This window comes from Diceros bicornis, chromosome 18 (assembly GCF_020826845.1).
Source record: "Diceros bicornis minor isolate mBicDic1 chromosome 18, mDicBic1.mat.cur, whole genome shotgun sequence".
NCBI classification, from domain to species: Eukaryota; Metazoa; Chordata; class Mammalia; order Perissodactyla; family Rhinocerotidae; genus Diceros; species Diceros bicornis.
The window spans coordinates 33,742,746-33,754,763 of NC_080757.1; positions in this window are offsets into that span (position 1 = coordinate 33,742,746).

A 12,018-nucleotide genomic window follows, 5' to 3' on the forward strand; every position below is an offset into this window, starting at 1 on the left:
AGTTTTCTTTAAATGACTATCACCCCTTTTTTCAAAGGAGGAAATTGAGGCTCAGAAAATATAGGTAACTTTCCCAAGGTCAGAGGACTGTCTAATGGCTGAGCTGAAATTAAAAACCGTATGTACCTTTCATAATAATGTACCATTATTTCTCTCATGTGGAATCATATACCACACTTTTTTCATTATTGCCATAAACGTTTAGTGAGTATCACAGCAAATGTATTCTTTGTTATGTACGAGCAATTCAGTCTTTATTAAAATTTTTCTTCCTTGAAATAAGAATATATTCTCGTTTAAACTGAATAAATGCTGTGGATTTTGCCTTATCACACATTGTCCAGAACAGAAAGCTATACCAGTTATGTAAGTAAACTATAGTGAATCCATTTTGAAGGCCAAAACTTACACTTTTCCTCCTCCTAACTCTTTTTAAGATTGTTCTAAGATTAAAACAAAACAAAAAGACTTCTAAATTGACCAGGCTTGCTGTTTTCCCTCATATATCTCAGGTCATAAGAGAATATATGATTCCACAAAATTTACATATTGTGTGAAAATATAGGTTACGTCTTAATGTGTATATATAAGTATATAATCCCTGAAGGAATAAACACAAAAGCAAAGAAAATGAGGTATAATTGGAATATTTCATTCTAATGTTAGAGTTCGTTGGTAGAACAGACAGTCCCAGGAGATTTGAAGTCAAGTTTTAAGTCTAGGTCCTTCTGCCTTCAATAACTGACCTCAGCTTGGCCCCTAAATTCTAACTCTTGTCTTCTCCTAGTTTGGGAGTTTTCTTTGGCACCTCTATATCCTTACCCTGCTGGCAGAATCCTATACACGTTATTTCTTTCCAACACTGCTTGCGCAACATGCACCATTTGCTATAGGGCAAAAGACATCCAATGAACCTTTGTGATTGACTAGTGTGAACTTTGTAATTGGTTTGGAAATAGTAGCATGAGAATTATTTTTGAAAAAGAGAAACCCTATCTATCTTTCCGACCTCCTTAGTAGAGACTTACCCTGGTCATTTTAGAAGGTTCTCACATACGTTATGAAAGTGTCTCAGAACTAGTAGTGGAGCCAAATAATTCATGGCTTTTTATCCTTTCATGGCCCTCTCCCCAGCTGTGTCAGCTAGGCATCCTGCTCCCCAAGAACAATAGCCAAGTACAATCTTTTATGGGTTGCACTTCATTAAACTCAAAAGGACTGGCTAAATCATGCTTTTATAGTTAAAAATAACAGAGTTCGACTCCTTCTTATATCATACTTAAGTAGAGGGAGAATTAGGTTATTTGTTATGAAAAGAGCATTTGAATGTGGAAACCATTTAGGAGTTAGAAGGATCCAAATTAGAGAACCACAAGGGTCAATATTAAGGCCAATTTTTTTCCACTTTATATGTTAATGACCTAGAAGAAGGAACATGCCGCAAAATAGCAAGAATTGCTGAGAAGGGAAAACAGAATGAGAAGTGTTGAGGATGGAAAGCAAATAACAATATATAGGATAATGCAATATGGAATGAGCTAGACATAAATTCCCTGCTTTAGCAGTTTAACATAAAGGACTGTGAGGTAATGAGGCCAGAGACCAAAACAAGGGGAGTTAATAAAAAGTTGAATAGCGGCATGCTCCATCACACCAATGGGGAGGAACAAGAAAGGGATTGACCTAGGATAGCTGTGGTGAATATACATTAAAACTTAGGATTCAAGATCAAAATAAAATTAACAGGCATTTGAAGGGGTATCTAGGCAGGGCTCTGGATGGAAAGCTGTAAGTGACACGGCTAATTCATCAAAGTGTAAATGCAGGGCTTCTAAATTAGGCTGAGGCAAGGGAAGCCAGCTGCTTCAGGGTGAAATGAATTGAAAATGCACTGTTCACTGTAACTTCTGTGTTTGGCCTTTCTTGAAACCATAGAAAAGGAGACAAATCACCTGCCGTGTAGGATGGAGGATTGAGGTCTTGTTTGTATTTTGTCCTAATTGCTGAAGCTTGGGAAGCAATTGTTAAATGAGATGACTTTCTTACATTCTGAACAGAGGGACAAATGGTTGACCACAGTGTTTCTCAGTCTTTAACATGGATATGAATCTTCTGAGAGTCTTATAAAACTGTGGATTCTGATCCAGCAGGTGGAGGGAGGGGGAGGGTGCTGAGATCCTGTATCCCAAATATTTCCCAGGAGACATCAATGCTGATAGCCCAAGAACCATGTTTTGAATAGCAGAGTATTTATCCCTTGAAAATTTTCAAAGTTCCCAAACCTCTCTCTCTCTCCCTCTCTCCAACCACAACCTCAGGAGAATTTGAATAGAAAATCTATATAATTTACTACCTTGAATTACTAAAATATACTTTTCTGTCTTTCTCTGAAAACTTTTAGTTTAGTCTTTAAATTAAAGATTTATAGAATTATTTTATATATATATGTGTGTGTATCTGTGTGTGTGTGATAGAAAAATAATTGTGTAGTATGCCAGCCTCTCTACAAATCTCCTAAATAATGTACAGGTTTTGATCTGAAAACAATCATATTGTAAGATCATTTCTGAAATATACCACAGCTCAATACTGTTTGGTACATCTTGTATTATGAAATCACTGTCTTTTTGCATCACTGTAACACTCATTTAAATAAAACCCAAATAATAGTATTTTAATATGTGAAAAATTAGAATTTTATTGTTCATACTGAGTTTAAAGTAATCATGAGAAATCAAAAGGAAATTGATACATTCCTAGAGGCTCATGGAACTCAATTTTATTCTCTATAACAATTGCTAAGAAAATAATATGTGCTGCATAGTATATATAAAGTGTTCAACATTATTAGGTATCAAGGAAAGGCAAATTAAAACCACAATGAACTACCACTGCACAGCTGTTAAAATGGCTAAAATTATAAAGAAAGAAAATACCAAGTGTTAGCAAGGATGTGGAACAACTGAAACTCTCATAGACAGATGGTAGGAATGTAATTGGTACAACCACATTGGAAATGATTTGGTGGTTTCTTAAAAAGTTAAATGTACACCTACTGTATGACGTCTGTTTATCCAAGAGAAATTGGCATATAAGTTTAGACAAAGACTTATACAAAAATGTCACAACAGTCTTATTTGTAATAACCCAAAACTGCAAACAACTCAAATGCCCATTGACAGGTAAATGGATCCAGAAAATATGGTATACATACTACTAAGCAAAAAAAGTGAATTAACTACAAATACATGTAACAACATGAATGAATATCAAAACCATTAAGCAGAGTGAAAGAGGCAGACACAAAAGAGTTGTTTGTTTCCATTTATATAAATTTCTGGAAAGTACAAGCTAGTTTATAGTGACAGAAAGGAGATTGTTGCTGCCTAGGGAGTGAAGATGGGTAAGGATGGACAGCAAAGGAGCAAGAGGAAATATTGTGGGTGATGGAAAGATTTAGTATCTTGATTGTGGGGGTAGCTTCGTGAGTTTATCAAAACTCATCAAATCGTACTCTTTAAATATGTACAGATTATTATAAGTAAATTATACACCAATAATTTATAGTTTTTTTCTGGGATATTATAACAAAAAAAGAATACAGAATAAAACCATATGGAGGGGGAAAAAAAAAACTTAAAGGAGGACCAGGGCCCAGAAAATTACTGGCAGGGAATTAACATTAGGTTTTCTTCTGATAAATTGAACCTATTGTTCTTATTACAGCTAATAAACATTGGACTACCCAAAGTCATCTAAAAAGTGCACACAAATCAAACTTACAGCTACAGCATGGCATCTCCTTACTTTGGACTGAAAAATTTCATCTCTAGTCCTGCCTTTTAAAAAATACTGAAATACTTTACAGGGAGCTGATTTGCAAACAGCATAACTAGAGTGGAATAGTGTTTGTGAGATGCTAAGCTCAATAAAGTAAGGGCAAACTTCGCAGCAGGTTCAGCAATAGCATCATATTCTTTGACAGCCAACCACCCTCCAAAGCGTTTTGTGGAATTCCTCTTATTTAATTCTCATGACAACCACACAAAGGGTTTTACTGATGAAGGGTTTTACAGAAGTGACTTGCCCAAGCTTACATTCCTAATAATTGTGAAATGCACAATTTAAATTTAGGTAGTATGAACCACTATATTGTAATAACGAAACTGAAGACAGAGAAGACAACTTCCTCTAGACATTGCCATATTAACTGGTGGAAGAGAGAGAATTAATACTAGGTTTAACTGGCTCCAAATTCATTTTTTATAAAGAACTTCCCAATAAATGCAAGCTTGATTATGCATCTCAAAGTAGGTTCATTTGCCACGATCTTAGGATTGGGTTTGATGTATTGCTCACAACTGTATGACTAAAGGCTGTTGGTTCAAGGAGATAAATATCTTCCCTGCCCGTCACCCAGATATGACCCAAGTCAAACTGTATATCAGCAGCCGCACTAGGAAATTTGGATCACAAATTCAATATTTGTCTGTAAAATGTGCGTATTTTATGTATAACCAATAAAAGGTTATTTTTGCTATACAGCATGAAAATTGCAAATAGCCATATTTCTCAAAATGGTTTATCAATTCAATTCTTCCTCCAGAAGTCAGAGTATCTTACCTCTTCTACCTATACTTGCTTTCTCCTCCATGAACAGAGGGGGATGAATTGCTTTCTAGATTTCAGGTTAGGATGGCGAAATTTTAGATACATGGATTTTGGTTGAACTTAGAACTTTGTCATCCTTGATATACTGTAGCAGAAACTGTTAGAACTCAATAAATATTCATGTGATTCTTCACATTGTGGTTCATTTGAGCCATATGTCTGGGTTCTGGCCCAGAGGATGTTGGTGGAAGCAATGTAAGCCTTTTCTGGGCTTGGCTTTTTGAATCATTCCATTTGATCATCCAGCTCTTTCTTCTCCTGAAGCAACATTACCTGCCATGAGCTACAGATATTAAAGATACAGGAAAGGCGAGGGCTACCTGCACCTACTTTACTCTGTGTGATCAGAAACAAATTTGTTTGAAACCAAGCATCATCTGGACTATCCTGATTAATACATATATTCATTTAACTTCTGCTATCTTTAGAGTAACCTCTGTTACTCTAATATCAACATAGAAGACATTATTTGATAAAATAAGAGCTCAGCATTTACTAAAGGGAAAAGAAAGTGATGAGGTTTCCATTACATTTTTAAAATTTCAAATTAATTTAGAAAATATTTATCAAATACTTACTAGTTGCAAACCACCCTGTATAATAGCTAATAATAGCTAATCAGAGATTGTATTTATTAAGGACTTCCTGCATACCAACTACTCATATAAGCATTTTAAATATTTTAACTCATCGATACTTAGAATGACTTAAGCTTCACAGCAGGTTGATACTCAACAGCAACAATAAAGAAGAAACATTTCAGAGTCAGACCAACATGGATTTGTATCTCAGTTCAGCCACTTGTTAAGTGTGTGAGATTTCTACAGTAATGACTCCCAATGAATCATGCTTTCCTGTGTTCTCCCCCTTGCATAGTCTTCCTCCTGCATTGATTCTAATCTTGGCAATTTGACTTGCTTTGACCAAATGGACATTAGCAAACTTGACACAGGGAGACTTTTTCTCTTTTTTTTTGTGAGGAAGATCAGCCCTGAGCTAACATCCGTGCTAATCCTCCTCTTTTTTTTTGCTGAGGAAGACCGGCTCTGAGCTAACACCCATTGCCTAATCCTCCTCCTTTTTTCCCCCCAAAGCCCCCCAGTAGATAGTTGTGTGTCATAGTTGCACATCCTTCTAGTTGCTGCATGTGGGACACGGCCTCAGCACGGCCAGAGAAGCGGTGTGTTGGTGCGCGCCCAGGATCTGAACCCAGGCCGCCAGTAGCGGAGCGCGTGCACTTAACCGCCAAGCCACGGGGCGGGCCCCAAGGAGACTCTTGAACAGTGTTTGTGCATTGGGGTTTGCCTTCTCTTTTGCTGCTTTTAGAACTTAGTTGTCATGTGATAAAACTAGGCTAGCCTATGGGAAACACATGGCTTAGCCTACAGTCATTACCAACTGCTAGACATGTGAGTGAGGTCATCTCAAACCACTCAGCCCCAGTTGAGCTCTCAGATGACTGCAGCTACGTGATTGACCAAGAAGAGGCCAGGTGAAGAACCAAGACCAAAGTGATGGTCCACACAATCACGAAGGGGAAAAATAGTTGTTGTTTTAAGCCACTAACTTTTGTGATAGTTATACAGAAATATACCAAGTCAAATGACTTCAACTTCATTAGTCTTCAGCTTCCCCATCTCTATAATAGACAAGGTAATATTTATATCACAGAGTTGTTGCAAGGATAATATGCCATAACATATGTAAATGTATCAATCACTGTGCCTGGCCCAGGTAAGTAATTACTAAAATTGACTTCCCACCTTCTATTCTTCCCCATGGCCATCTACAGCAGAAGAGCTTCTCTTTGGCCATATTTTTAATACATGAAGAGAAAAGTAATTTCCATGAAACTGTTGGTGAAATATTCTCTGTTGGTTGGTGTGGGAGAAGCTACAGCATAGGAAAATAGTTGCAATTACCCTGGTCAACTAGGGGATTGCTTGCTCCAAGATTTACAGCTCTATAGAGCATATCATTTCTAGCACTCTAAATAAGCGAACTAAACCAAACCGGCAATGCTCAAGGTTGTTTCAGGAGTTGTAGCCCAGGTATTCTTGAAAGAAAAAAAAGAAGGAAGTTAATTAGAAAAGCATTATCATCAACGGCCTAAATGGTGCATAAATGTATGGATTAACTCCCAAGACCTTTCTTTCCTTAATGATTACAGACGCTATAGAAGAAACTTCTGGCAGAAGTGCGCTTCCGAACTCATTATGCTCTCTCTCTCTCTCCTTTATGGCATCTTTTGGGTTGTATTGAGTGGTGGATATTTTTTTTCAATAGGACACTCAGCGTCTTCTTGGGACCATCATGTAAATTCCTGTCCATTTCAGAAATTTGATTGAGAATTTGAAAGAGCAAATTTGAAAGAGGAAAGAGATGCTCTTTCAGCAAGTATTTGATAAGTACTCACTATGTGTCTTGCCATCTTGCTATCTGGCTTGGAATATAAATGTAAATAAAACATGAGTCTTTTTTTTTGTTGTTGTTGTTGTGAGGAAGATCAGCCCTGAGCTAACATCTATTGCCAATCCTCCTCCTTTTTTTTTTTCCCCCTTTTTCTCCCCAAAGCCCCCATAGATAGTTGTATGTCATAGTTGCACATCTTTCTAGTTGCTGTATGTGGGACGCCGCCTCAGCATGGCCGGACAAGCGGTGTGTCGGTGCACGCCCAGGCTCCGAACTCAGGCTGCCAGCAGCGGAGCGCACGCACTTAACTGCTAAGCCACGGGGCCGGCCCAAGTCTTACTCTTGATGACCTATTTCTAGTGAGAGTGACGCCCATAAAAATAAATAATTACAATGACATGCCGTAATGAAAAGATTGTAATGGGAATATAGAGGAGGAATACGTAGCTCAGTGGTAAGTTAAAAGAAGTTCTTCAGAGAAAACCAAAACAGAGGCTTTCAAGATAAAGGCAAGTTAGGCAACCTGCCCAAAGAAAACGGAGGAAGGTTTGAGCCCAGAAATAGCATGGTGTGAGAGGGAAGTAGGAGAAGGTGAGTGTTACTAAAACTTAAAATGCAAGATAGTAGTTATAGGAATAAAGCTGAAACAGAAAATAGAGAAAAAAGATATGGAAGGTTTAATATGACCTACAAAGTTCCATTGGCAATTTAAGCAGCAGTGTGTCATGGTTGATATGACATGGAAATGACCTGGCTGGTCTGCCGAGGATGGATATAAGAGGGGAGAGAATTATGAGTTTATTGTCTGCCTGTATAGAGCTTCAATTTGGTAGCTTCCTCTTATTTTTTTTTCTCTTCCCAGCAGCAAGAAGTCTTTCACAAAAATCTCCATTCTACCGATTTCCAAGTCTGCCTCAGTCTTAAATTTTTTAAGTTTCTATAACTTCTTGGAAGTAGGGAGAAAATTACAGTCCTCCTTTTTTCCAAACACTGTCTCCCATCCTTCATCTCCCTTCTCTCTTCCAAGTCCCACTTCCCACTCTGTTTCCATTAACACTTCTTGCAAACCTGGCATCCTCTCTTCAATTAGGTTTTCCTATGCTCAGTTCCAGCCAAGAACATCTAATGTGGATCTGTAAGTCTAACTCAAATATTGGGCTTTTTAAGAAAGAAATCTTTTATTTTTTATTTCATTCAAGATCTTGGAGTTGTTAAAAGTAACCAACTATTGCATTTGGTGAACACCACTTGTTTATAAAGAATCTTTACATGGTTCTAATCTCTAGTTTTTAATTTTATTTATTGGCGTACCCAGAACAAGCCTCGTTATGCCCCCTCAGGGTTCCCGGTACCAGGTGGATAGTGCCCCAGTGGCTCAAGTCCCAATTCCGTAAGGCGACTCTAATTCTCAACTTCATGTTGTCTGCTCTCCAAGTTTCTAGTTTCTGATAATCCCAACCTCTTCCCTTTATTTTTCCCAGCATGAAGGTGCGCATGTGGGGAGGTGGGCAATGGGGAGGAGACAGTTGCGTCCTACAGCTACTATTTATATTATAATAGTGTTTCCTTTTTCAATTTTCCAATCTCTTGTATTAAATTATTTCTGCTCAAATACCTGTAGTTTCTGTTTTTCTTTCTGGACTTTGATACACTAGGTGATTAATTCTAACCCCATGGTTTTCTCTTAATCAAGTGTCATAAACAGGGACACACAGTCTTTCAAATTTGAAATTTAGAAAAAGAATCATACCTGAAAACTCGTAGATTCCCTGGAAGTCTTTCAAGTAGCAGTAGTGACTCCTGTAACAGCTTCTGCCAACTCTTGAGCATATCATTTACATCTTACCATGTGTGGGCAACTATTCTAACGCGTTATGTATATTAATTCATTCCATTCTTACAGTAACTCTATCTGGTTGATATCATTGTTATCCCCATTTTAAAGATGAGAATACTGAGGCACAAATAAACTAAATAACCTGGCTTAGGTCACCTATCTTAGCTAGGATTTGAATCTATTCAGACTGGCTCCCAAGCTCATCTAAACCAGGGATTGGCGAACTTTTTCTGTAAGGGGCCATGTTGTAAGTATTTTCTGCTTTGTGGGCCATACCAGCTCTGTGGCAACTACTCAGTTTCGCTTTTGTAGCATGAAAGCAGCCATAGACAAAATGTAAAAGAATGGGCGTGACTGGGTTCCAATAAAACTTTACCAAAATAGGTGGTGGGCTGAATTTTGTTCACAGATCATAGTTTGCTGATCCCTGATCTAAACTACTATGCTAGATGGATCAAGGGAAATTTCATGAAGGTCATTTGATGTAGCTATTTATTATGCTATCAGTCCGTTAACTTAAGCTTATGTTCCCTTTGGTGAGGTTTTTTTCTTTCCTAAAATTATTTTATATGTTCTAGGAATCCTTTTCTTCTGATTGTACAAATGTCCGGGGATATTCCAGATACACCGTGGGTGTTGTTTCCAATGTTTGCATTTAATCTATATCTTTTTGATCACATCCAGACTGGATATTTCCGTAGGTAATTTATCAATCTATTTTTGATATGGCTTTGTAGCATTTACACACAGAAACTTATTGGCTATCTATAAATCTATGATTTTGTATGTATATATCTCATATTGTGTTTAATTTTTGTATGCATAAAATTGTTTTAGTCCCAAGCCATTTGGGTCATGAAACATTTTACTGTGCAATCAATCCACCATCCATATTTTGAGTATGTCCTATACCGTCACCTTCAGTAATGACAGCGGAATCCTCCCCACACTCCAAAGGGAGCAGATATTAGTATTCTCTTTGTAAATAATGCCAACTTTTTTTCTTTCCTCTATTTTATCTGTTTTTTTTCTTTGAACTTTAAGAACTGTGCTCTTTTTGTTTGTTTCTGTATATATTTTTTAAATTAAGCACTGTAGCAGCAGCCAAACTATTGTTTTATTTTTTCCCTAAAATAAATCCACTGCATGTTTAGTCTTCAAAAGCATGTATCTGTAAATCCAGAGAAGCTAGTTCCTCTCCGTCTAGTTCTTGGTTATGTGACCGAAGGGAAGTTGCAAGTGGTGCAATTTAGGACAATCTGCTTTTATTCATTTCTGCACAGTAGATGGCAGGTGGAGATTTCACATTGTCAACTCTATTTTTGCATCCTAATCACGCTAGACATTTGGTCTTCAAAAACTGAAATAAAACCCATCACCAGGACTTTCCCTTCTGGATTACTTAAGAACGTAGATATCTTTGGTAATAAATTTACTCTGACAGCTGCTAAAAAATTTACCAAGCAAGATAACACACTCTGAAAACAAACGAGAAAATAGAGACCTTGGTTGATTATTTACCCAAAACACTTATCTTTTGGGGAAGACAAAAAAAAAAATACATTTAAGCGCGTGTATAAGAAGGCATTAACATTATTTTGTCAGTCGCTTTGTGCTCTGTCTTGTAAGGTTTGTTTTAGTGGCATCCCATTTTCCATGAGAAGAATAAATGACTTGGAAAAACATGGGCTGAATTTGGAATGCAAAGTAAGTCCCTGCTAGTTCTCTTTAGGGAAAAATAAAAATAAAAGTTTTCCCGTGGAGACAGACAAAGCTGAAGCAACCCCTCTGGCAGTAATGTTTACAATCAATCTGGCCAGGGTGATGCCATCAGCAGAAGCGAAACTCTAAGCAGCTCTCTAGTGTTCCAAACAGATTAGCTCTCACCGTTACCTAGTCAGATGCGAATCCGGCCCACTTGTTGTCTTAATGCTTCCCTGTTGCTAATGATGTTCCAAAGGTATCAAGGAATGGAAATAAATAGCTGGCCTGGTGGCTGCCTGGAGCTGCCTTAGGTGCCGGGCCTGCTGGGTATCAATTGTTTGTTTGGTGGCTTTCAAGGTAGAGTGGTACATTGATTGGTTTAAATGCTGCAGTGCATGAGTTCTCCTTGTCTCCTCCCAAGCCTTCAGCCTCATCTCATTCAGAAGAAGATAACTTACTTTATTATAGAGAGAACATGTGCTATTCAGTGACTCGAAACATGATTGACTGAACTGTATTGATTTTTACCAAACTGTGTCTCAGAAGCTCTTTTGAACGGACACAGTGGAAGGGGATGAGAAGAAAGGATTTGGTAAGAAAAAACAGTACTTAGATGATCATATTGGCCAATTTTCTGATTCTCTCAGGAAAAACTTTCCCAAATTAGCAGCACTGGGAAGTTGCCACATTTTCTCCTTCCTTCCCTCCTTCCTTCCCTTCGTTTTTTTCTGTATCCTTCCTTATTTCCTTCTGCCTTCATTTCTTCCTTCCCACCCTCTCTCTCTCTCTTTAGCCCCCATCTCCTCCCCTGTCCTTCTGCTCCTCCGTTTTTTCCTTAGTGATATCTCTTCAGCTAATCTGGTACCCAATCCCTCACAACATATAACATACGTGGTGAAGTACTCCAGAACACCAAATGTATAACAGCTTAAGAGAACACCAGGGAACTCAGAGGACAGATAACAGTAATAAATGCAAGTTGTCGTTCAATACCAGTTTGTCAGACATCTCAGCCAGGGAAACTTTGCCTTCTGACCAGGTCTAAAATAGGTACGCATCTGTGTCTTCCCTTTAAAGGGAGTATCTTTGGGAGGAGTAAATGCTTTTTTCCCTTATCTTCATCTCATCTCCTCTTTGGTGTCTTTTATAACTTCTTCCCCACCTCTTCTTCAGCATAAATCTTTCTCTCTCTCTTTCACTCTCTCAGATTTATTTATTTTTCTCTTACAACAAAATGAATAATAAGACAGTAGAAAATCAAAGGCAGTAGGTATAATTTTCATAAGCCTCAAATCTAAAGTGTAAAAATGCATTTTTTATCTTATATATTTACACTTCATATGTAATAGATATTTATTTATAAATAAAGAAAAATCAAACTTTATTTCTAAATT